The sequence below is a fragment of the Triturus cristatus genome, chromosome 10 (assembly GCF_964204655.1).
Source record: "Triturus cristatus chromosome 10, aTriCri1.1, whole genome shotgun sequence".
Classification (NCBI taxonomy): Eukaryota; Metazoa; Chordata; class Amphibia; order Caudata; family Salamandridae; genus Triturus; species Triturus cristatus.
In genome coordinates, this window is record NC_140593.1 from 652,285,014 (window position 1) to 652,312,060 (window position 27,047).

The 27,047-nt window shown below is 46.8% G+C and overlaps 1 protein-coding gene across 1 annotated transcript in view; it reads left to right on the forward strand.

Moving 5' to 3' along the window:
• The window catches only part of GLYR1 (glyoxylate reductase 1 homolog), a 456,170-nt gene that overhangs the window by 267,055 nt on the left and 162,068 nt on the right, over positions 1-27,047 (forward strand). The gene's annotated exons all lie outside the window — the stretch shown is intronic.

Below are 27,047 nucleotides of genomic sequence, written 5' to 3' on the forward strand. Positions count from 1 at the left end.
GTAACATTTACAATGCATATATACGCTTACGGTAGGCATTCTCATGCATTGAATCTATGCGGGCAAGCATTCTTAAACCTCTAGGAAGTACAGGGAACAATTCTCATTCTAGTATAACATTCCGTGAGCAATTCTTATTGAAATATGACATTCAGGTAGCAATGCTTATTCAACTATACTATTCAGGTAGAAATGCTTATTCAACTATACCATTCAAGTAGCAATGCTGGATCAGAGGGGGGCATCTCAGCAGGGGTGCATGCCCCCCCGACAATGGTTACCGGTGTCTGAGTGTCTTGGACCAGGTATTCCGAGGCCCAGGGCTCTCCCTACACTCCGTTGGGATGGCCTCCACATGGGTGTAGACCCCAGACCTCCCCAACTCACCGCACTGTTCCTGCGGGGGAAGTTCAGCCTCCTAGGCTGCACCGGCTCTGGCACGCGCAGGACGCCTCCTCTCCGGTCAGCCCACTGTTCCCTTCACTGGGGGCATCGACCGGGGGAGGCGAATCGGCGAGCTGAGGTCATCAGGGCCCCCCTGCTTCCCGGAGCCCCGCCGGAGAAATTCAGGGGCTCCCGCACGTCTCGGAGCTCTTCTCGGGGGCCTACAGCGAGCCCGACCTTCCGAGCTGGTACTTCGTCTGGCAGCCAATCTGTGTGCGGCTGCCTGGGGGCGTGGCCGGTGACTCAGCCGGCGCCCCGGTTGCTATGCGACACCCTCCTCGCGCTCTCCCGGCCTAGCGCGACCTCGGAGGTAACCGCGGCGGCCCTCCCTTCGCCTCAGGGGCCGCGGCGGTGTTCAGGTCCCCGTAGTCTTCCTCCACAGCGGCGCCCGGCCAGCGGCAGTGATTCTGGCCACAGCGCCCCTCGGGTACAAGGCGCTGGAATGCAGTTCCCGGCTGGCGGCGGTGATCTTCAGCCACAGTGCTCGTCAGGATCAAGGCGCTTGCACGCAGAAACGCCGGCCGACGCGGTGAGTCGTGTCCCCCCCCCCCCCTTTGATCTTGGGCACACCGGGCGCCTTCTGTTACGGCGCCCGGTGGCACTCAAGTTCGGGGCACGGCAGCGCTTCACGGGCACCGTGCCTGAGACCAGGGGCTAATTCCAAATGGGCAGCTCTTCGCTGGCACAGCGCTCAGTAACTTAAGGTCCACAGATGATGGTCGCACATTCAGGCTCACAGCGCTGGTTGGGGCATTTCAGTTGTCAGATCCACAGCGCTCCCCAGTGTCACAGCGCTGGTTGGGGTTAGTTGCAGAAGGTAGTTGCAGTGGGAGGAAAGGTGGTAGTCCTGGGCAGGCCCACTGGAGTTGGTACCCCGGGTTCCCCCTCACACTGGGCAAGGTCAGCAGGCTGGCAGGATCACTCGGCTATCTTGGGGACAGCAGGGCCTCAGTAGTGTAGCTTCTCCCTGGCCCAGCAGCCTATACTCCAGCGGAGGGTCCCCAGGTCCAGTAGTGTTCCAACAAAAGATGGTGGTAAAAATCGAGGCTGAAAGGGAAAAAACGTGGGGTAAGACCACCCTAGGGCTGACAGGTCTAACACTGCCAAATAGGAACGTGGACCTTAGAATCATGACTGCAGCCCAAGGAAAAGGAGCAAACCTGCAAGAAATTATGGAACATGCACCCAGACAGGCCATATCCATAGAGAAGCTAAAAACATACACTGCTTCTTTAAGGAGTAGATAGCTGCCATATCCTATCATGTCTTGTAATGTAAGTTACTTCGCAGCCCCAGTTCTTTTATCTCAGTTTTCGAGAAGGATCTGAAAACACGCCAAGTGTTTGTATCTACTTTTAAAAAAGAATTTTCTCAGTTGTAGAATTATTTTTCATTCACTGGGCATCTCTAGATGGTTTTTCAAAACTTTTGCATCTTTTTCCCACTGAAGCTTCATCATGTTTTTCAGTGATTGTGAAATGGCCTCCCTGTGGAAGAAAGAAAGCTGCCAAAGACCCAGATTTAGTATCCGTCGCTTGCCTTTTTTCATCACAATCAGGATTTTTTTCCCCCAGTAAATGCAGAAGAGAACATTTAAATATTGTAAAGGTATGAGAAGCTAGAAGACTCGAGGAGCAAGAAGGCGCAAAAAGAGTGTGTTGGTTGCCTTAGAAGTGGCTCTATCTACTGCAGCCATGCTGTCAAATAGCTAGGATGCCTGCTTGTTTTGTTGTTTATTTTTAATTCGACATACCAGTACATGAGATCATTTAATTTGGAATTTCAATTTGGCCAGAATACATTTTGTTCAAACTCCTGCGGTCCAAATTTAGGTGGTAGGTATATATAAATGCTTATATAAGTTTAAGTTCGAGGCATGTGAGCTGTAGATCACATGCTTTGCATAAGTCTGCCATCTAGTGTTGGGTCCGGATGTTTGCACTTTGTTTTTGTTCGAAGAAGTCTTTACCAGTCACTAGGTAGGTGACTCCTCCTTTTGGTGATAGTGCGCATGGGCATCAACTTCATTGTTGGATTGTTTTTTTCCGTTTTCCGGTTCGGACGTGAATTGCTGCGCTGTGGTTTAACACCGTTTTCGGGTTCCCCTCAGCGCGCAATCCTCAACTCTACGGTATTGTTTCTCAAGAGCGTATTCCTATCTTCGCGTATTGTATCCATTCTAAAACTTCAATCTGAAAGTCTCGTGCAGGGCCCTTGGGCCTAGCGACGTGGACCGAGTTTGTAGTAGATGGAACCGACTCCATTCCAATTCTGCCCGGGTACCACTCTTAAGTAACCCCGCACCGATCTACACGACGTGTGCAATTTGTGTTTGTCGCCCAAACACAAAGAAGAAAACTGTGAAGCCTGCCGATCGAAAAAGACGCTCCGTGACCATCAGGCTTGACGTCACAAAATGTATCAGCAACACAGAGACTTCACTCCTGGTCTCTGGGGAGAAGATGTCGACAAAGATCTTCGAAGCACAGGGAACCGAGGCAGAGGAGGAACAACACATCTACGTGTCCGAGGAAGACTCCGACATCGAGGAAGACATCACGCTCGGTCAGTTTACCATGAGTAAAGATACTCCTCTGCCCCAAAAGGTACCCTCTAAAAAGGCTCCAGTCCCTCCTCTGCCTTCGGGCCAAGGTCGGCACAGATATAAAGTTTCGAACACCCCGCCTTCTGGCCCTGCTCCGAAACGCGTATCATAGCCTTCTGGCTCGGGACCAAGTAGACCTCCTTCGGGGTCTGAACCCAAAACTTCGGCATCAAAAGACAAGCCAAGTGATCCCCAGAACACTTCGGCTCCAAAAACCTCTGCACCGAAATCCTCGACTCTGAAAACATCGGCACCAAAATCTTCCACACCGAAAATTCTGCCCCCAAGAGAAAAAACTGCTCCTACACTATCTAAGGAGCCTTGTTTGGATGTTCCACCTGCCAACACAGACCCCAAACAGAAGTAACATGTTATTAACCCTAAAATAGGATACCTTTATGCAAAGTTGCCAGCAAAAAGAAATCCACAATTGGAGAACTCTTATCCTATCCCTTAAAGAGAGTATAGGTACTAACACTTCACCACCACCTCTTTCACCTTCTCCACATATGGATCCTAATTTACTCATAACACCCACAAATTCTTCTCAGTCACAATCTCCAGATCATCAAGATGATGGGCTCAAGATGGGGACAACCTTGGAGATGTGCCACTAGACAATGTTCCAGACCCATGGGTCGATTTATAACACTGATCCCAATAACGACCCAGACCCAGACCTATACCCATGTAAGCTTTCTCCGGATGATAATATGGGGTTTGAGTTGCTTAATAGAGCTGCACAGTACCATCCAGTAGAGCTCCATAAGGAGCCTCTTGAGGAAGTTTTTTTTATTTGAGACACTAAGTGCGTCACAAAAAACTACACATACATTATCTATGCTCAAAGGTATGTTAAAACCTGCAGATGAGGTATTCAAAGATCCGGTGAGAGCTAGGGTCCTCACACCTAGAGTGGACAAAAAATATAAAGCGGCACCTACAGACCCAATTTATATCAGGGGCCAAGTTCCATTAGATTCTTTAGTGGTATCAAATGCTCGTGAATGAGCTAATTCTCTCTTTTATTTTTGTATTTATTAACGCAAAAATATATATATAGTCGACAGTACCGTACAATATGTATGACAAATAAATCATTAACAAAAGGAAAACAAAAGAATAATGCATTAGTAATTCCCCCCCCCCCCCCACCCACCCGGTAGTTAGTTGGTCACCCTCTGGTAACTTTCCAGATTCAAATGTGTGTTTGAGTTACTTTTAATAATTCACTCATTGTTCCCTAACCATCTAGTCAATGGAGGCCAGATTTCTCGCCCTTTCATTCGGGAGCGTAGTCCCCTCCTTGCATAAATGGCTTTTTCCAGGGTATAATTCACAAGTAGCCAGTAGAGCCATTGCTGAAACCATAGTGGATTAAGATCCAGCCAGGCCGATGCTAAACATAGGCGCAGGATTGCCATGCCAATAAACACTAACTTTTCTCTGGGCTTCCCCTGTTAATCCTGATCTACCCCGAGTCCGATTAACGTCGGAGAAATTAAGCAGACAATCCCCAGGGTTTCATTGAAAAAGCTGGTAATTTCTCGTTTTAGGTTGTCCAAAGCATCACAAGTGGCAAAGACGTGGCTTAGATCTGCAAGATATTAAGCACAGCTCCCCATTTAGCAATTTTTTTTGTGGTGTAATTGTGAGAAAGTTGCTCTGTATATACTGTTCCCTAATAGGTACAGGGTGTACAGAGTCCACAGTCCCCCAGAGGCTGATAGAGGTCAAAGTTAGGTATGACCTTACTCTCAAAAGTGGTAGCTTGGTCGAGCAGTAAGGCAGTACCAGAGGACAGTGTAAAGCATTTATTGTACACACTCAGTCAGCAAATGGTTTCACACACTCAATAACTGAACTCTAGGCCAATGATTTATATATATAAAATATATGCTTGTTTTATTTTTAGAACCACAAAGGGAGTAAAAATATACTTTCTCAGAATGAGAGGTTGAATATAAATACTTTTGTCTTAGGCAATAAATTTGTGTAAACAGTCACAGTTGGTTGCAATAAACAATCCTATTTCCTAAACATAACAATGCATTGAGCTCAATGGTAAATTCAGGTTATTTGTAATAAATTACTTTTCAGATTACTTTTGGAATTCCAGGTCTGGCTCCTAGAACCAGCCTGGGGTCAGTATTCAGAATCAAGTGATGAAAGTCGACTTAATAACTGTAATGATTTTTAAATAATATTTAGCTATTTCAAAAGTTAGCACTTAGAAAATATTTCACAGAAAACATTCAATGGATCTCTATGGCAAGAAATTCAAATTGCAGGTAGAGTACTTTATCGTTACTTTAGTAATCCAGGACTGGGTGCCTAGACCCAGGACTGGGGTCCTTATCAAAAGCAGGTAAGTAATTTCGTTTGCAGAAATGGTACGATTTTAAAAGAATATTTCAAATTTGCAAAAGTAGACACTTAGAAGAAATTTCACAGAAAAGCAGACAATGGTTTCCTATGGGAGAAAAATGAGCTAGAGGTAAGTATAGTTGTGAACACTTTTCAGAGTCAGGGCTGGGCACCAAGATCCAGCACTGGGAGCTCACCTAGGAGCAGGTGAGTAAATTCGTTTTTGTCACTTGGCTGATTTTTGGTGAATTTTTGCAGTTTTGAAAAGTTCACACTTAGAAGATTTTTGAAGAAAAAGCCAGTCAATGTTACCCTATGAGGAAAATGAAGTTAGCGGTTTAAGGGTAAGTACTCGACTGGTAGTGTTGAAATTCTGGGCATGGACTCAAGGGTCCCCCAGTGTCAGGTAGGTACAGTTGGTTCACCCTCAGCGGTTTCAGGACGGCCGGGTGCAGAGAGAGTTGGGCCCAATGTTATCCTATGAGGGATAGGGGGGCCTTGGTTGGTGGCTGCTGTCTGGCAAGCCACGCGGCTGTGGGAGCTGGGCTCCTGGTCACTTACTCAGGGCAAGTGGGGAAGTAGGTTAGTGTAGAGAGGGCACTGCCAGGGCCACTCGGGCGGCTGGGTGCAGGGTGCTTTTGAGCCTTAGGGCGCTCAATGGAAATCAATGGGAATGTTCCGGTTTGGAAAGAGGCTGCAGGCTCAGGGACGAGGATGTTTCAGGTGCCACCACCACTTCGAGAGGTAAGCTGGGTAGTTGTAGGTTAGGTGGGTACCCCGGGATTGGGCACAGGGGGTCGCAGGGCGCCGGGTGCAGGGGTGCCTTTTGACGTCGGGAATCTTACCCTCTGGTTGATCGCGGCTGGGGTGGCACTTGGTTCTGAGGCTGCAGGCTTCTTCCGGGATGTCGAGGGGGGTCCTTGGGTGCCGGACTCTGGGTCACAGTCGCCGTGGGGTCGTCCTCTGGGTCTTTGTCCACTCCGGCACTGGCCAGGCTTGGCTGGTGCAGAGTGTTTTGGGTCCGCGGTCCCGGGCTGGTGCCAGGGATAGCAAATAGGTTTCTTGAGTAGAGCCTCTACTCGTGGGAGTCCCAGGGGCTTAGAGCTAAAAGGTAGCCAGGTCCTCCGGGGTTGGTGAGGTTGCTGGCCACGTGGGATGCCGCGCTGGTGCAGGTTCGAGAGTCGACAGGCCGGTAGGGCTGGGGCCAAAGCAGTTGGTGTCTTCTTCTCTTTTTAGCAGCTGCAGGGCAGGTCTTTGTTCTTCTTGCTCTTCTTGTCGTTTTCTATCTGGAATCTGGGGAAGGAAGGTTCAGGGGGCCCCTAAATACTAGATTTAGGGGCGTTACAGGTAGGTGAAGGCCAGGGACCAATGGGTCCTTGTCCTGGGGTGGGTACACCCCCTATCCTGCCTCTCTCCTGTGGGAGGAGGGCAGTAGCCTAATCCTGATAGGGTAGGGCCTCCCATCTTCAAGATGGCGAGAGCCCGGAGATGTGCTTCACCTCGCCTCCCCCACCTGAGGGGTGGGGTGGGCAGGCTGGCACATCCCCTGTCCTTGTATGGGGTTTCCGGCCAAGCTTCCTGCCAGAGTGGGGGGTTGCAGTGGCCTGGGGAAACTCCAACTGGCGGCATGCCTTTGAAGCTTCCCTTTGCTCATCCTTGGGGAGGAGATTTCTCACCTCACCCAGGATGTGCATTGTTGCAGGCCCGGGAGAGCAGGGGCTCTCCCACCCAGGGGTCCAGCAACGTGTCTGCTGTGTGGCAGCCTGGGCAGCCTCAGAGCAGACGTGGATTGTAGGTTAGCTGTAAGGGGGCATCTCTAAGATGCCCTCTGGGGTGCTTAGTACATTAAATCCCACACTGGCATCAGTGTGGGTTTAATGTGCTGAGAAGTTTGATACCAAACTTCCCAGTCTTCAGTGTTGCCATTATGGTGCTGTGGAGTTCGTGTTTGACGAGCTCTCAGCACCATGTACTTGTAAAAGGCAGCACTGTACTTACAGTGCCCAGGAATGGACCTGGGTACTGTAGGGGCACAGGGCTCCTGCTCCTGTGCCCACACCATAGGCATAAGGCACCCAGCCAGAGGGGTGGCTGACATATGCCTTGGCAGTATAGGTAATGGGCATGGCACACAGAGATGTGTGCCATGTCGACTCTTTGTTTTGTCCTGCACCCAGACACTCAGCCTGCAAAGGCAGTGTGTGTGTGTAAGGGTACAGGGCCTCTAAGGGTGGCACAATGAGTGCTGCAGCCCTTAGAGGCCTTCCCTGGTCACAAGGCCCTGGGTACCTAGGGTACCATTTACCAGGGGCTGACATGTGGCCAGGGTTTGCCAATTGGGAGTTTGTGTGTTTTAAGGAAGGAACATAGGCCCTGGGCACCTGATTGGCAGGAGCCCAGGGCACAACAAGGAAAAGTGCATCAGCTATTAGGCAAAAAAAAGGGGGGGTTACTGCAACAGAAACCCACTTTCTCACAGTAATAAAGCGAGAAGCATGACTTATAGTATTGTGCCTGAAGTCTGGCTGGTACTAAAATATTCTCTGCTAAATTAGCTGAGTGGAAAAATAGGTTTTCTGGGGTACCAATCTCTGCATTCTGTTTTAAAGCTCGGCTTTCCATGTCATGTGGCATTATTGAATTTAAAAAATCATAGACAACACCTATAGATAAATCTCTATTCTTTCTAAGTTTATCTATAATTTCAATATTGGTGAACCCTACCCCCCCCCCTTTTTTTTTTATAAAAAAAATCTCGAATTTGTAAAAACTTGTAAAAAATCTCTCCTGGCTAACCCATACCATTCTCTAATGTTCTCAAACGAAACCAACCCTGTTGGAGAAAAAAGCCCCAAGTTTAGTCAGACCGACTTAACTCCATCTTTCTATTATAGAACCTTTAAAAATCTCAGGCAGGATGGGATTATTACAGAGTGGTGTATAAAAGTTCAGGAGGCCCAGCCCAATGAGCTTCCGAATAGATTTCATAATCCTACATCCACATTGTAGTTTTTTAAAACTGACTTTCTTGAGGTGATTGTCATTCAGGTGCCGCCAGACCCACCCCCATGCTTCTATCCCCATAACAAGCTTGAGTGGAGATGGTATCTCTTCTATCCTGTTGGAAATCAGGTTGAAGAGAGAGGAAAGGTAGAAGCCAGTTCACTTCCCCCAAGGTTATATGTAAGTATCAAATGGAACTAGCTACCAGGTAGTAGCAGCTCCTAATGTGTGTATGTGGAACAACACGTATGTTTTAAGAAGACCATCACTCATCAACCTAGTTGGTGACATGCTTCATCATCGGGTCTCACCGAAGGTACCGAGGGCACCTTGGGGGTACTTCGACACCTGGATACAGCGGAGCTGGTTTTGTGCAGTGAGTGTTAAGTGAAGGTGAAATGTTGTGGTTTCAAAGGCTGTTCGTAGGGTCCCCTTAAACAACAAAAGACTATTTTAATGTATGGGCCCTCGGCAGTAGTTAAAAAAGAGAGAGGTGGCTATCCATGGAGGTATTTAGGCTCCGATATCCTATGCGGTCAACATGTTTGTCAGTCTCACTACTAGGCTGGCTTTCTTCAGGACCTTATGTGCGTGAAATTAAAAAAGGTGGTCTAAAACTAAGTGTATTAGAGACCATCTATGTGGCGCGCTCTCTAAGGTGTGTTATGTGATAGAGGATGGTTTCCTCTAGCGGCGCATTCTCAGATATTCTCTGGAAAGAGCCAAAGACCCGTCTCCGTACCTATTCTTGCTGGCGTTCCAATACGCCCAGAATAGATACGGCGACAGATCCTTGATCTTGAAGAAAGTGTGACAGTAGGTCGGGCCCCACACGGAACTCATGGGGCACTTTCCAGATAATTGCTGAGAATGCGCCGCTAGAGGAAACCATCCTCTATCACATAACGCACCTTAGAGATTTCACCGCATAGATGGTCTCTAACACACTTAGTTTTAGACCACCGTTTTAATGTTGACCACATAGAATATCGGAGCCTAAATACCTCCATGGATATCCAGGCGTCGAAGCCCACCCAAGGTGCACTCTGTACCTTGGGTGGGACCCGATGATGAAGCATGTCACCCAACTAGGTTGGTGAGTGAGGGTCTTCTTAAAACACATATGTGTTGTTCCACATACACACATTAGGAGCTCCTACCTTTGATACTTACATAAGAACTAAATTATACAGTGTGGTAGTGGCCCAATAATTAAGTCTAATGTTTGGTAGGGCGAGCCCTCCCCTTTCCTTGGGTAAGGAGAGAAATTTAAATGCTCTTCTAGGCTTCGCATATCCCCAGATAAATCTGGAAAATAGGTCTTCAATTTTTTTTTTTTTTTAAGACATTTGGTGTCATATTCTAAAGGAATTGCACGCAGCCAATACAAGAACTTTGGAAAGAACAGCATTTTGACAATGACATCTGCCGATGATAGATGTAAGTTGTGCAGTCTCGCCAGTTCTGGTCTGATTTTAGCAGTTAATGGCTCTGTATTATCCATACTTGGAAAAAGAAAGGGGCCCCTGCAAATCAGATACTAAACCCAAGCAAGGAAATAACTTATTTGAAAAACGCAAAACACCGGGCACAGTGTACAACTTAGAAAGGCATCGTAGACTAAATTGGAATATCTAAACTGAAAACACCAATGCTAGTACAATTTATAAGTTGTATATTGTTTTCTTTTTTAATATTCTTATATTTTTTTTTATAGACCACGTATTTTTATAAATAGGGAATACACAAGAATTAATAAATGTACTTTCTAAATGATATTTTGTAAACCAAACCTATTCTTTTCCTTAGACACAAAATGCATATCAAACGATTCCATGATTTTATATTTCAGATAAGTTATCATGATATCAATTCATTTGTACTTGCAGAATTTTCTCTTTTATCCATTTGCTAATTTGGTCAAAGTAAATAAATAATAAAAACCCATAAATCACAAAATGCACAGAGACTGGCGGCTTGTTGGAAAACAACGCGTTTCGGCTAGGCCTTCGTCAGTACTCCGTCACAGTGGTTTAACTAAACAAAAAAAATATATATATATAATATAGATAGATAGATAGATATATTTTCACTGGAAAAAACCATAAGTTTCAGGCACGTTATAGTTAGGAATTAGCATTCAAAACAACCTTAGAAATTCACTGAAAAAAACCATAGGTTTCAGGGGTGTTGTAGTTAGCTGGACTTTTCACTCGTACAAAACCATTGAAATTCCCCCGTTATAGTTAGTTCAGCTAGCTATAACGCGCCTGCAATGCACTGCTGATGACGTCACATATTACATCACTCATGACATGGTCAGTGACATCACTCATGACATCTCAAATGACATCACTGATGACATCACTGATGACATCATCCAGTGAATGTGTGTTTTTCTGAAAATTACATAGGTTTTATATATGTATATCTCAAGGTCGATGGAAGAATAAATGGGTATATAAGTGTATAAATGGATGATTTGTTTTTGAAAAATTGATTGTGTAACTGACTGATTAAGTGTATCTTAGTGAATACATGGCTTAGTAAGTAATGTTTAAATATGTAAATATCTGTATCAGTCTCTCACTTAGTGTATAAGTGGCGGCATGGGTTGGTGAGTAGCTACATGAGTGTCTATATAGGTTATTAGTTGCTTTTTTGAGTATCAGTATGAGTGTCCGAGTGTCTGTATGGTTTGGTGGGGGGTATTACGTAGTGCATAGGTGCATGAATGAGTGACTCACTGTTTGTATGTGTTGAAGACAGCATGTGTGCAGGACTGTATGGGTGGATGAGTGTGTGCATGGGTGTGTTAGTGAGTGAATGACTGTCTCAATAGTTTCTTTATGAGTAACTACATATGTTTTAAACTAGTATATGTGACTATTGGTGTATATAAGTGAGTATATGTGAGAGTGAGAGATTGAAAGAGTTCCTGTATGAATAAGTATGTGTTTCTATAATTGATTGTTTAAAAGACTAAGTATGTGCAAGTTTCTGTAGAAGTAAGTGCGGTGGTGTGTGTATAACTGTATATGCAAGCAAATGGATGTTTGATTCTTTATTAGCATGAGTGACTGTGTGAGTAACTCTATGGATGAGTGGCGTTGTGTAACAGGATGTATAGGTGTATGAGTACATATGAAGAGTGAGTAAATGTATGAGTGACTGTATAGGACTGTTGGTGAATGAGTGGATGTGTATGTGGATCTTAGAATTACTGAATAGGTTGTTGTAACTGGTATTGGTATGTCAATTGTTTTGAAATTTTGAGTTTCTATTTTTGAATGTGTGTATCAAAGGTTATATTAGGGGGAGAGGAGGTCTGCCACTCTATCACAAGGATGATGTCATCAGTGATGTCATCAGTGATGTCATTTGAGATGTCATCAGTGATGTCACTGACCATGTCATGAGTGATGTAATATGCGACGTCATCAGCAGTGCATTGCGGGCGCGCAAGTTATAGTTAGCTGAACTAACTATAACGGGGGAATTTCTAGGGTTTTGTATGAGGGAAATGTCCAGCTAACTATGACGCCCCTGAAACCTATTTTTTTTCAGTGAATTTCTAAGGTTTTTTAAATGCCAATTCCCAACTATAACGCCTCTGAAACCTTTGGTTTTTTCAGTGAATTTCAAAGGTTTTTTAAATGCTAATTTCTAACTATGCCTACAGAGATAGAACATATGAAGAAAGAAGAAAACACGCACAGAAAGAAAAAAAAAAGAAATGCAGAAAGAAGCAACAGAAGTCCTCAAAGACGAAGAAAAGTGCAGGAAGAAGAAGTCTGACTAACCAGTCCTAGAGCCAGTGCTATGTTAAAAGACACTCAGAATACAGTGAAAACACCTACATACACAAGGGAACACTATGCGTTGGGGTCCCCCTGTGATCAGCATGGCCTCCTCTGTAAGCCCCTAGTATATAATAGGGCAGGGGATTAAAACTACCTCTTAAAACGCGCCACAGGGCGTGTTTGCACACGTCACCTCAGGCCCTGTCCCCTCCCTTCCCCACTGTGTAAACATGCCCTGTAGCCGTTTTAAGTTGGTATATTAAGTCCCCTTGAATCTTGGGGGTCCCTAGGGTCCAACTAGACCACTAGGTACCTCCAGTAAGCGCCACAGAGCTGCGTTGCAGAGAGATGTAAAAAGGGGCACGGCCTAGACCACCTCTCTGCAACTCAGCGCAGTGGCGATTACTGGAAGCACCTGGTGGGCTAGTTAGCCCCCAGGGGCCCTCAGGATTGAAGAGGAATTATTTCACCAACTTAAAATGCTCCACAGGGCGTGTTTGCACACGTCACCTCAGGCCCCGTCCCCTCCCTTCCCCACTGTGTAAACACGCCCTGTGGCCATTTTTTACGTTGTGAGATTAAGTCCCCTTGAATCCTGAGGGTCCCTAGGGGCAAAATAACCCACTAGGTACGTCCAGTAAGCGCCATTGCAGAGAGGTGTAAAAAGGGGCACGGCCTTCACCACCTCTGGCAGTGGCGCTTACTGGAAGCACCTGGTGGGCTAGTTGGCCCCCAGGGTCCCTCAGGATTGAAAGGGAATTATTTCCCCAACTTAAAATGCGCCACAGGGCGTGTTTGCACACGTCACCGCAGGCCCTGTCCCCTCCTTTCACCACTGTGTACACGCGCCCTGTGGTCGTTCTAAGTTGAGAGATTAAGTCCCCTTGAATTCTAAGGGTCCTTAGGGTCAAACTAGCCCACTAGGTACCTCCAGTAAGCGCCACAGAGCTGTGTTGCATAGAGGTGTAAAAAGGGACGTGGCCTCAGAACACCTGTCTGCAACGCAGCTCCCTGGCGCATACTGGAGATACCTGTTGGGCTAGTTGGCCCTCAGGGACCCTCAGTATTGAAGGAGAATTAATTCCCCAACTTACAACTGGCCAGCGGGCGCGTTTGCAGAGTGCTGCAAGGAGGGGGCGTGGCCACCGGCGCGATGCCGGTCTTTTATTTATTTTATTTTTTAAGAAGGGCTGTGTGGCCCCCCCTTCTTTTTCTAATTTATTGGCCCTGGGGACCCCATCCCCCAGGGCCTGCACCCTAACTTTTTTTTGATGAAAAAAATAATTTGGCCCTCTCAAGGCCTTAATCGGCCCCGGGGACCCCAACCCCCGGATCATGGTCTTTTTTTTTTTTTAATTCTTTAGGAGGGGGGCTGCGTTGCCCCCCTCCTCAGGCCACTTATTGCCCCGGGGACCCCATCCCCCGGGGCCGGCCTCTGTTTTTTATTATTTAAAAAATATATATATTTATAGAAACACCTAGGACATACTGGACAAACCGTATGTACCTATCACCATGACGATTTGCGTGATATTCATTAAAAGGCGACTATGCTTACAATGAATCCACGCGGAATGTATTTACACCGCTAGTGAAGCTCTGACGTGTCTGACGCCCTACCTTGCCTAATCCCGGCGCCACCGCCGGTGGGTACTCTCCAAGTAGACACCCTTGTCGTTTATTTATACAAACATGGGTAGCTATTGACGGGGGTACATTTAATACACACGCACACCAAGCCATTCAAAGGGGATTCGACAAAAATTGGACCAAACTATGCAAGAAACCCCCCTCACGGTTAATAAAACACACATCCACCGCAGGATGTGTAATACTTTTTATTTTACTCTCTGGAAAGGAGACGAACCTCACTTGAGTCACAGCGTGCTCCTGGCTGAGCCCAATGCTGTGTTACACCCACCAGTGCCCGCCGAGTGCCACACACCTCTGTGTTGTATTCCACCGGCTAGTGCGTATGCTATGACACTCTCTAGCACAGCGCTATGCCATACATATTACATTCTGGGATCCATATCTTTGTCACAGTGCATATGCAACGTTATACTCCCCAGCACATATTTTATATTACAACTTTAGAGACTAGTTAGGTTAAGCAACACTGCCCTGTGCATTTTACACTCCAAGGCGCATATCGCATAGCACGCACTAGTGCCTGTGCTATCTCGCGCTCTCCAATGAATCTGCCATTGCGCACAATGTATTGCATATTATATTTCACGCCCCGGTTCATCTTATATCACTTTTTGGTGCATAGTTTATACCACATACTATATCTAGTTTTGCAGCGTGAATCTTTCTAGATTCACTATGCTGTGCATTATTCCGCGATCTGGTGGTTGGTTCCGGATTCGTAGTCTTTCTTTTGTTTTTTTGTTTTTTTTGTAGCCCAGGTGGGCGTCGACGTCCCACCAATTGGTGCACCTCTCGTGACGTCGTCGTGCTTCCTGCGGAAGTCCTACCTTTGGGGCGCCATCTTCAGATTCTTTTTTCCGCCGTTGGGTCTGGATCGTCATCGAGAAGCTCCAGAGTTTTAGACGAAGAAAGAAGGAAAATACGCGAGTTTCATCGAAGGAGAACTTTTAGAAGACTACAGAGAGAAAGGTATTACAGCCGGGACGACGAAGAAGGAGGGGATCCTCGGAATTCTTCGACGCACATAGGAAAATGCGCACTCGGAGGCTCTGAGCGCAATGGACAAGACACAATTTAAGTTCTGCCCTAACTGCCACCACAAGTACGCGCAGAAGGACCAACATCCGGTCTGCAACTTTTGCCTGCCGTTCAACCACGAGAGCAAGGACTGCAACGCCTGTTCCGCTTTCGCGCCGAAGACTCTCCGGGTGAGAGAACGTCAGAGGAGAGCCAACTTCAGCATGGAAGGCAAGGGTAAGGCCCCGTCACTGTACGATCTGGGCCTCTCCACCGACAATGAAGACAACATCGGCGAGGGACCTGATGTCTTCACGGTCGCAGAGACCGATAAACACCTGACGAGGTAAGAGACACGTCGAGTACAAAACCACCAAAAGGGCCCCCGAAAATCGGATGGTGACTCTCGAAAAAATTATTCAAAGTCCTCGAAGGAAACACCGGCGTTGAAAATTTCGACGTCCGCCAGTGGTTCAAAGGACAAAAGGCCGAGCGGATACTTCGAGAAGGACTCCCAGGTGCCGAAGACCGCCGAGAGACAGAGTTCGTCGAAACAGACCCACGAGGTGGGACGTTCAGCGATGAAAGACAAGGCCGCGTCGACGCAAGCTCCGTCGAAGAGACCTGCGGTCGACGCCGAGCACATCTCAAGCATGGAAAAGAAAAAGAGAAGGCTCGAGGCGGAGATGGACAGCATCCTTCAGAGGAAGGAGTTCGACGAAAGAATGAAACCATTCAAAAACCCAACGGTCCCGTCGACGGATGTCGTTGAGATCGAGGAACAGGGAGATTTCGACGCCGAAGAGCAGTCGAGAGGTCCTGAAGAGGAGGAAGAAGGCCCCTACTATGAGGGAAAAGATGATGAAGAGGATCAGCAATCGTTCTACGGCTCGGCGCCATCGACGACTCAGGAGCTGGAATAGCAGGACATCGACACCGAAAAGCCCGAAGAGCCCGTGGAGTCGTATCCTTCGAGGCCTTTGCCGCCTGACGACATCGGGGCTTACAACATGGTCGTCAAGAGTGCTGCAGCAGCCTTTGGTGTGAAATTGGACGAGGAGAAGCCGAAAGCAGACTTTCTACTCGAAACTCTGCTCCCCATCCAGACGAGGAGCCAGTTCCTCCCCATGCTCCAAAGCGTGATGAGCCAAGGGAAGGAGGCGTTTAAGGACCCGGGAACATGCCGGTCCATCACACCCAGAACGGAAAAGAAGTACAAGCACTCCTCGCAGGATCCTCCTTACATCAAGGGATCGGTCACTGCCGATTCCATCATTGCTTCCACGGCCAGGAAAAGAGCCAATGTGCCGGTGACCTCGGGCCCACCTCCTGACAAGGAGAGCAGAAGGATGGACCTCACTGGAAGGAAGGTAGAAAGAAACGCCGCAATGCACTGGCGCATGGCAAACTCAAACGCGCTACTGAACAGACACCAGTACCAGCACTGGGATGAGATGGGGGAACTAGTCAAGCATCTCCCAGAAGAGTACCGTCAAAGGGCTTCCCATCTAGTGGAGGAAGGGAACAATATCGCCAACTCATGCATCAAGACTGCATTGGACGGTGCAGAAACTTCGAGCAGACTGATGGCCATAGGGATCACTGAAAGGAGACAGGCTTGGCTCAGAATTTATGGATTCAAGCAGGAAGTCCAGAATAACATACTGAACACCCCTTTCAACGGTGAAACGCTGTTCGGGGAAACTGTGGACGAGAAGCTCACCCAACTGAAAAGGAAAATGAGACAGCAAGATCCATGGGGGCCCTGCAATTCAGAGGGATGCGAAGAGGCACCCCAAATCGGAGACCCTACGGAAGGGGAGGAAGCCAGCAGGGTACGTCGCACCAGACATTCCAGCAAGGGCAGCAGGGTGACAGTCACAGCCAGCAGGGACAGCAGAAGCAGAACTGGCAGTACCAGCCCCGAGGCCAGTCCTTTCGAGGGAGGGGAAACGGACGTGGCCAAAGGAGGAGAGGGGGAGACCAACCCTCATCTAAGTGACTACACACACAAAAGGACGCTCACCCCCAGCATACCCCGAAGGGTGAAGCGCAATGTAAGAACACCAAGGGGGTTACACAAAACAAGCGCCTACGAACATGCAACACCGGTGGGCGGAAGACTGGGCCTCTACCTACAACAATGGCAACAAATAACCTCAGACAAATGGGTTCTCGACGTCCTACAGCACGGATACTGCATAGAGTTAGAGAAAAGGCCTCCAAAGAGAAGACAGCGCTCGGGTCAAGAGCTCGCTCAACTCAGGGAGGAGACACTTCAACTACTGGAAAAGAGGGCCATAGAACCAGTGCCATGCAGAGAAAGGAACAAGGGAGTGTACTCAAACTACTTCCTTGTACCAAAGGTGGACGAATCACTAAGACCCATCCTGGACCTAAGATTCCTAAACAAATGCATAAAGACGCAAAAATTCAAGATGACATCACTACAAGAAGTGCTACCCCAAATGAGAGGCGGAGACTTCATGTCCACCGTGGATCTCAAGGACGCCTACCTGCACATCCCAATGAACAGACGGCACAAAAACCTGTTAAGGTTCAACATCAACCAGGATCATTATCAGTTTACAACCCTGGCATTCGGTCTAAAGTCTGCCCCAAGGGTTTTCACAAAATTCCTTGCAGCAGTAGCAGCGTACCTACGAAGGGAAGGGATTTATGTGTATCCTTACCTAGACGACTGGCTAGTCAAAGCAAGCACTCGCGACAAGTGCGAGGAGCACGCAGAACGGGTGACAAGAACACTAACTAACCTGGGGTTCTCGATACACTGGGGGAAGTCATCGATAGAACCAGAACAGGTGAAGATCTTCCTGGGGGCGAAGATCAACACCATAGACGGAACGGTGATGCCCAGCGACAGAAGAACAATAGCCCAGCTGAAAGAGACGCGTCTCTACCAGAAGGGGCGAGTTCGGACAGTGAGAACAGTGAGCAAGATCATGGGGATGATGGCGTCATGCATCCACCTAGTCCCCAATGTACGACTTCACATGAGACCATTCCAAGAATGGCTGCAACAGCAATGGTCACAAGTAAGCAGGAGTTGGGAGGCTCTAGTGGTTATGTACGCAGTGCAGGAGGAGATAACATGGTGGAACAGGGAGAACTTAACTACAGGAAAGACCTTGAAACCACCAAACCCAACTGTGACAATCACCACGGATGCATCACAAATAGGATGGGGAGCAAACATGAACAAACTCAGGGTAAGGGATGTGTGGACTCCGTCAGCTGCGGTCAGACACATCAATTACCTGGAATTGAAGACTGTCCTGCTAGCCCTGAAGGCCTTCCAGAAACAGCTATACAACCAGAAAGTGTTGATACAGACAGACAATACTACTACCATGTTCTATATCAACAAGCAGGAAGGGACACAATCGTTCCCCCTTTCCACTCTGGCACAGGAGATTTGGAGATGGGCCATCCCACTCAAGATCGATCTGCTGGCCATACACCTACCAGGGAACGACAATGTGGAGGCGGACTGGCTCAGCAGACAGACATCGGCATCCCACGAGTGGGAGCTCAATGGACAGGAAACGCAGAGGCTATTCCAAAGGTGGGGAACACTGACAATAGACCTGTTTGTAACACGCCTGAATGCAAAATGCCAAAACTTCGCATCCAGACAACCAGAACGGCAATCGCAAGGGAATGCCCTATGGATAAGTTGGTCAAAGACATTTGCCTACGCTTTTCCACCGATACCGCTGTTACACAGGGTGCTCGACAAGTGCAGGACCAGCAACATGACACTGATCCTAGTGGCACCACAGTGGGCAAGGCAGACTTGGTTCTCTCAAATAGTGGAAATGGCACAAGGCACTCCTCACAAATTCACAAGAGGAAAGGACCTGCTCTCCATGCAGAACGGAGAGGTCCTGCACCCAGAGCCAGAGAGCCTCAGCCTGGCTGCATGGCTCCTGAAGACTTGGAGTTTGCGCACCTGAGCCTACCTCCAAGCACTATGCGAGTGCTGCGGGAGGCAAGGAGACCTGCAACACGAAAATGCTATGGGAGAAATGGAAAAGGTTCACAATATGGTGCAGCAGAAATAAACTACTGAATAAAATGACAACAGAGTCAACGGTGCTTAGATATCTCACACACCTACTAAAAAGTAATCTATGCTCATCCTCCCTAAGGGTACACCTAGCGGCAATCGTAGCTTACACACGAGGGGAGAGAGGAGGAAGTCTCTTTACGTCACAGGTAGTAAAGAGGTTCCTGGAGGGGACGAAAAGAATTGCGCCACCAAAGAGGATGCCGCCGCCGGCATGGAACCTCAACGTGGTCCTAACCGAGCTTATGAAGGCGCCGTTTGAGCCCATCCACAAGGCCACGCTGCAAATGCTGACTATGAAAACAGCCTTCCTGGTAGCGATAACCTCGCTGCGCAGAGTGAGCGAGCTGCAAGCACTGACACTGCAGGAGCCCTACATCCAGATACACAAGGATAGGGTGGTTCTAAGAACGGACCCACACTTCATGCCTAAGGTGGTGTCGGCATTCCATATGAACCAGGCAAATTCAGCTACCGAGTTTCTTTCAAAACCCCACGACAAGCGCAGAAAGGGCACTGCACACTCTAGACGTTAGAAGGGCAGTGATGCACTACATTGAGAGGACCAAAGAGCACAGGAAGATCAAGCAGCTCTTTGTCTCCTTTGCAACTAGTTTCCTGGGTAGACCCGTGACAAAAGCCACCATTGCACGATGGATTGCACTGACAATACAAATCTGCCACAAACAGGCAGGGCAGGAGCTATCGGATGGGCCACGAGCCCACTCCACAAGGAAGAAGGGAGCAACTATTGCCTTTCTAGCAAATACGCCCATTCAAGACATATGCCTGGCGGCAACGTGTGCTTCAGTGCACACGTTCACTAAGCACTATTGCGTGGACATTCTGATGAACAAGGAAGCACAAGTAGGACAGAAGGTGCTTCAACACATATTCAACAGCCAACACTCATCTACCACCCAGCCGCCACAAAGATAACAAACCGCTACAAAGTCTATGCACAGCATAGTGAATCCAGAAAGATTCACACTGCAAAACGAACAGTTTCTTACCTGTCGGTGTAGTTTTGCAGCTTGAAGATCTTTCTGGATTCACTAGCGAACCCACCCACCTCCGCCAGGAAGATGAGGATGGAGAAAGAGGTGGAAGGACAAGGAAGAACAGAATAATTGGAATACTAAAGGAAATTGGAAAAGGAAAATTACGAGAACGCCTAGGGTTAAAAAAAAAAAGGGAAAAAAGAACCCGAAGATGGCGCCCCAAAGGTGGGACTTCCGCAGGAAGCACGACGACGTCACGAGAGGTGCACCAAATGGTGGGACGTCGACGCCCACCTGGGCTACAAAAAAAAAAAAGGAAAGACTACGAGTCCAGACCCAACCGCCAGATCGCGGAATAATGCACAGCATAGTGAATCCAGAAAGATCTTCAAGCTGCAAAACTACACCGACAGGTAAGAAACTATTCGTTTTCATTTTCAATCGTGCTCTCAGGTCTATGTTCTATATAACACTGCGTCCACCCACCATTTTCACTGGCATTACATTTTGCGATGGGGGGTGGAGGGTCAGGGGGTGTTTCTGCCAAGTGAGCCCGGAGTCAGTCAAAAACGTCCTCTTCTTCCTGAATAAAAGTGAGATTATGCTGCATACTTGTTCATATTTTAAGTAGTTCGCACATACACACATTTTAAAAACAATAAAGTTCCTAATACCCACCTTCTCTGAACAGTTAGCTTGCTGCCCCATCCACCTCCTCCCTATCCTGTGTTGTCTGAATCCATGGACTAGCCTCCTCCCTCCTGCCATGCATGGTCTGATGTGCTGCCACTGCCCTCCATTTACCATGATGTACCAGTCCACTCCTCCTGCCCTCCATTGCCCAATTCTATGGCCCATCATTGACCTCCTGCTTCGCCTCTGTGCTTAGCTTGCTGCCCCTATTCTCCTTCCCCCTGCCCTCCGATGTCTTTGTGCATGCCCCTGCTCTATCCTTTTTGCCCACCATGTTCCATGGACCTGCCACTCCTATCTACTGAGTGTTCTGTTGAGCTGCCACTCCCCTCCCACCTGCCTAGCATTATCAGATGACTGTAACCTGTCCCTGCCACCTCCACCCTGCCTGTCCACATGCCATGTCCCTATCCCCTTCCTCCTGTCCTCCATGGTCCATTTTACAGCCACACCCTTCTGCCCTCCCTGGTCTGTTGTGCTGCAACTGCTCCTCCTGCCTGCCCCGCGCGGTCTGTTGTGAGGTCCCTTCCCCTGAACTCTCTTGTCTGTGCCCAGGTGGTCCTGACCCTCCCTTCTATCCTCCATGGTCCTTTGTGCATGCCCCTGCACCCTCCTTCTTGCCCATCATAGCCATTGTGCTGCCACTAACCCTCCCGCTTGCCATGCATGGTCTTCTGTACTGCCATGGCCCCTCCCACCTTCCCTGTGTAGTCAGCTAGCTGCCCCTGACCCCCTCCCACCTTCCCTCCATGGTCTGTGTGTATGCCACCATAGTCTCATTGTTGCTCTCCATGGTGTGTCTTGTTTCTAGTGCCCATCCTGCCTGACCTCCATGGTCCTCTTGCTGCTCCTGCCCTGCCCCCTTGCCCCCAGCCCTCTGTTAACATGTGCAGACCCCTATTCCCTCCCTCCTAGCTTGTCTGTTCCATTGTAATGCCCCTGATCCGTCCCTCCTGCCCTTTATGGTCTGTTATACTGCAGCTTTCACTCCTGTCTGTCCATTATGGTCAGCTAGCTACCATTGCCTCTTTCCCCTCTGTTCTCTGTTGTGCATGGTCCTGTCCCCTCCCTATTGCTTTCTATGGATTGTTGTGCTGCACTCCTGTCCCGCATGCGCTGTATGTTGTATTGTGCTGCTGCAAACCCTGATGCCTGCCCTGTAGGGTCAGTTTGGTTCACCTCTCCATGTCCCTCCTGTCCTCTGTTATCCGAGTCCATGTCCCTACCCCAATTCCTCCTGCCTACCATGATCCAATGTACCATACTTGCGAACATTTTGAACTTGGTAAGAAGGAGATTTGGGTGGGTGGGACGGGTGGGGTGGGTGGGGTGCTGTGGGTTAGGGAATGGGGTGGGAAGGGATGGGGCTGAAGAAAATATGCCAGGGAAATCAGGGAAATCAGGCAAAAGGTACAGGTTGATTGTAATTGAGCTACTAAAATGTTTAATATCACTGCATTGTAATAAAATTTACTATGATGGGTAAGCTGAGAATCTGCTCTTTGAACATAGGGGGGCTTAACGATGCTGGTAAGCGGTATAGATCCGCAGAAGTTATTCGTTCATGGGGGGTGGACGTTATTTGTCAACAGGAAACCCATATTCCTTTTCAGAAGAAAAGCCTAAATAACATTCCTGGATATAAGCAGACGATCTGTTCCTCACAGACTTCTACTACAAGAGGTGTGGCTATTCATACCTCCACTCGGATGCCTGAAGTGGAGAGAACCCTATCAGATAAGTGGGGGCGATGGGCTATAGCCTATTTACCTTGCAGAGTCACCATATGTACTATCTATGGCTCCAATTTTGATGATTCTGACCTATGGGTCAAGCTGGAGCTCGAGTTAACAGCTTGGCCCTCTCCACTTATAATCTGTGGGGATTTTAACATTCATCTAGGTTTATCAGATATCTTTTCGGTAAGCTATGACGGGAGGAAACCACGGGTATTTAAGGCCCTTAAAGCCTTTGCAGCGAGTCATGGATTAGCTGACGTGTGGACTCGTAAAGGAGTAGGCGATGCTGGCTATACCTACTTTTCCTGTCCCCACCAGAAATACGTTAGGCTTGACTATTTTTTTATATCTACCTCCCTAATAGATCGTGCTAATATACGTAAGCTTCCAAAGATCCTATCAGATCATAACCCCTTGATACTTGAGCTAGACCTTCCGGAGCATCTGAATCGCCCTAGTAAATGGTCCTTTGATAGGAAACTTTTGGTAACAGAAGGCTTCCTTGATCATTTTAAGGGATGGACCACGCAATTCTTTGAAGCTAATCGGTATAGTGCATCGAGGGAAGTCGTTTGGGATACTTTTAAAGCTTGCCTAAGGGGGGAAATTATTAGCTTTGCTGGACATCTTACGGCAGAGCATAGGAGGACTGTGCAAAAACTCATGATTGAACTTTCAGCGAATGAGGTAGCTCATCTCCAAACTATTGAAAGTAAACAGAAGGATGCAGCAAAGCTAATTGAATTAGAAGTTATAAGGGTCAAAGCCAAACTGAATGGAATATATAACAGTAGGAATGCTAAAATATATCAAGCTCGTGTCAGGGATAATTATGAATATGGGGAAAAGACAGGAAGACATCTAGCATTAAAATTGAAACAGAGGTCGTCTGCTAATAATATCCCGGTGATTAAACGGCAGAATGGGAATATGGCAACGGACCCTCAGGATATTCTTCAGGTTTTTGCTGAATTCTACGGGGAGGTCTATAAATCTCAGACTGATTCATCAATGGTAGCAGGGCAGCGTTTAATTACCCCCCCTCCTATAATTATACAGGAATTAGAAAAAGAATTCACTCAGGCTGAAGTAAATGAGGCATTACAGTCCATGGCATCGGGCAAGGCTGCAGGTCCAGATGCAATTCCGGTAGAAATTTATAAAGCTTTACAGTCGGAACTAGCACATATGCTACTAGATTTGTTTTTAGCAGTACAATATCATGGCACCACACCTCAGTCTTGGATGGATACTAATTTAATTGTCTTTTTGAAAAAAGGGAAACCGCCTTTGGATCCGGCCTCGTATAGACCAATCTCCTTGATAAATACCGACGAGAAAATATATTCTAAAATTATAGCCAATCGAATGTCAAAAATAATAGCTTCCCTGGTTAGCCCATGGCAGCATGGATTTATTCCTGCTCGAGGAACAACTGATCATGTACGTCGGGTGATTTCTTTATTTGATATTACTGAACAGATCGGGGGTCAAATGGCTCTGATTTTGTTAGATGCTCAGAAAGCCTTTGATCAGGTGGAGTGGGCCTTTTTATGGCAGACCTTGACTAGTAATGGATTTGACCCCTCTATTCTGACGGCTATAAAGGCCATGTATATGCAACCATACGCCAAAATACAAATGATGGGGATGGAATCTGGGAGGATTAAGATCTCACGGGGCACTAGACAGGGCTGCCCATGTTCCCCGATTCTGGTTTGCTCTATATATTGATCCGCTGATTAGAGCTTTGCTTAATGATCAGGCTATTCAACCTATAGTGGTTAGGGGATTTAGCACTAAAGTTTTGGCATATGCGGATGACATCGCCATAGTTACTTCTGACCCTCAGGCTGCTTTGGTCCGCATTGAGGCTCAGGCATTAGAATTTGGTCGGCAGTCTGGTTACCGGTTGAATACAGCTAAAACAAAGATTGTCTGCTCTAGCAATATTGTGTTTAAGGATGCTCGGAGGTCTCTGGAGACTATTTATCTAGGGATAAATATAAGCGCAGAGGTTGCAAATATTTGGGATATCAATCTGACACAGCTATTAACTAAGATTAGCACAGATTTAAAGCGCCTAGACAAATTATACATCTCTATCATTGGACGGGCTAACACTATTAAAATGACGATGTTTCCTAAAATTTATTATCTTTTTAGATGCATTCCAATTGAACCCCCTAAGAAGTTTTTTACAAAAATTGAAGGAATATTCTCTCAGTTTATATGGGGATATAAAAAGATCAGGAGATCAATAAAATTTATGAGACTCCCCCAAAATCGTGGCGGGCTTGCTATCCCACATATGTTATATTATTTTTGGGCTGTGACGCTGCAGCAAATGATCATCTTGTTCCGCCCAAAATATCCTGTAGGAGTTACATTGACGAATGATTGCAGTGATTCTCCTCCTTCTATTTATGAGTTGGCCTTAGGGGATTATGCACCGGGTGTTTTATTAAGGCAATTGGATGGTTGCTATTATAAAAGAACACGATTTAAAATTGTTAGAACCGCTTGGAATGTCTGGTATAAAACTAGTAAACTGCTGAGGATTCCTAAGTTGCATAGATACCATGCTATCTGGGGATCGTCACAGTTCCCATCTTTATTTTATGATAATCTTGGGAAAATTTGGGAACAGGCTGGCATTAACGTGATTGGAGATCTATTTGGGCAGGCTGAACTAAAATCCTTTGAAGAGCTTCAAATTCAATTTGGGTTGGATACCAAGACATTCTTTAAATATTTACAATTCAGGGAGATTATCAAAGCTGCAATGGCTCAAATAACGGGATCTGATAATATTTCAATACTTGACTGGCTTGGACATAGGCAGCCACGGGTAAAAGACTTATACCTAATTTTGTTGAATGCCAACAAGGATGACATTGCCAGCTCTGAATCCGTTTGGGCAGGTTTGCTTGGGGACCCTGATGTTGACATTTGTCGGTCATTGTATTTATCAAAGAAAATATTTCTCGCAGCTAATCTCAAAGCTCAACACTTTAAAACTTTGTTTAGGCTGTATTATACTCCCGCTAAACTTTTTAGTTGGGGGAAAAGGGAAACTGACTGGTGCCCCAGATGTAAGGAAGGTCCGGCTGACATGATCCATATGTTCAGTGGGTGTAATCAACTGGATAATCTGAAATCAAAGATAGAGGAATTTCTCAATCAAATCATTGGTGGCTTAGTACGATTAACTCCCACTCTGATTCTGACAGGGATTGATAGTAGTCTATGTTTGGATCCTTCCCAAGCCTATTTTTGCTTTATGGTCTCTGCTATCTTTCGCTTAATTATTGCAACTCATTGGAAGGATGCCGAATCACCCACATTTCATGAATGGTACGCAAGACTTCATCATGTTTTTAATTTAGAGAAGGCACTTTATAAATGTAAAGGGAAAAGGGCCAAAAGAAGAGGTCTTCGGGTTTGGGGCCCGATCTGGGAAACAGATGAGATGTAATGATGAAGTTATAACTCTGTGTTCTATACTTTGTATTTTGGGACCTAATTCGTTTTTGTAAAATGGAATTTGCAGTGATTATTTGGTTCCTTTTCTGTGCCTTCTTTGTTAATTTTTGTCTCTTGATTTCCCTGTGCAAAAATATTCAAAAATAAAATAAAAAAAAAAAAAAGGAGATTTTGAAAAAAAACGGGGGTATTGAATTTCCCCTTTGAGTTACATTGAAAAAGAGGAGATTGTAGACAGGAGAGAGATCAAATAAAGCCCATTTGAGCTTAAAAACATTGGACGTTTCCTGGCTGAAACGGGTCTGTTGGCATGTATGGTTGTACTACCACTGCCTCTTCCTTCTGCCCACAATGGTGTATTATATTGCCACAGCCTCTCTTGCCAGTCCTGTATTGTTGGTTTTTTGCCCCTGCCCCCCTTTCCACAAAGCTTTCATGGAAGGATTCAAAGGAGTTATTCCTCCCAGGCTTCCACCTGCTCCAGTCTGGAATCTTAATATTGTCCTTACCAGACTAATGGGTTCACCCTTCGAGCCACTGCAAAAATGCAAACTGCAATTTCTCACTTGGAAAGTTGCTTTCCTCATGATCACATCACTGAGGAGAGTGGGTGAGCTTTGGGCATTATCTATAGAAGAACCATTTTCACAAGTACACCAAAACAGTGGTTCTTCGCACTAACCCTAAATTTCTACTTTAAGTTGTTTCTGCCTTTCACATCAACCAATCCGTTGAGTTGCCAGTGTTCTTTCCTCAACCAGATTCTGTGGCAGAACGTGCTCTACACACACTGTCATTAGGATTCCTTCTAATACCGTTAGTATTGTTTTCGATTGAGATTCCATCAGTGGTTTAAGACATATTAAACTAACATTGAATTTTTCCAGGGACTCGATTCGATCACGCTCTTCTGGGCGGAAATTCTCTTATGTTTTTTCTAACAAAATGACCAAAAGGTGATAGAACGGACACCTTTTAAATGTTGTCCTTCGTGTCACGCAAAATTTCCACACACACATATACACTGTGTGTAATTCCTGTTTATCTCCTGGTCATCAAGGAGAAATTTGTGACACCTACAGGTGGTTCTGATCAAAGAAGACTTCAGGGGAACGTAAACCCAGATGACTTTAAATGTCTTGACAC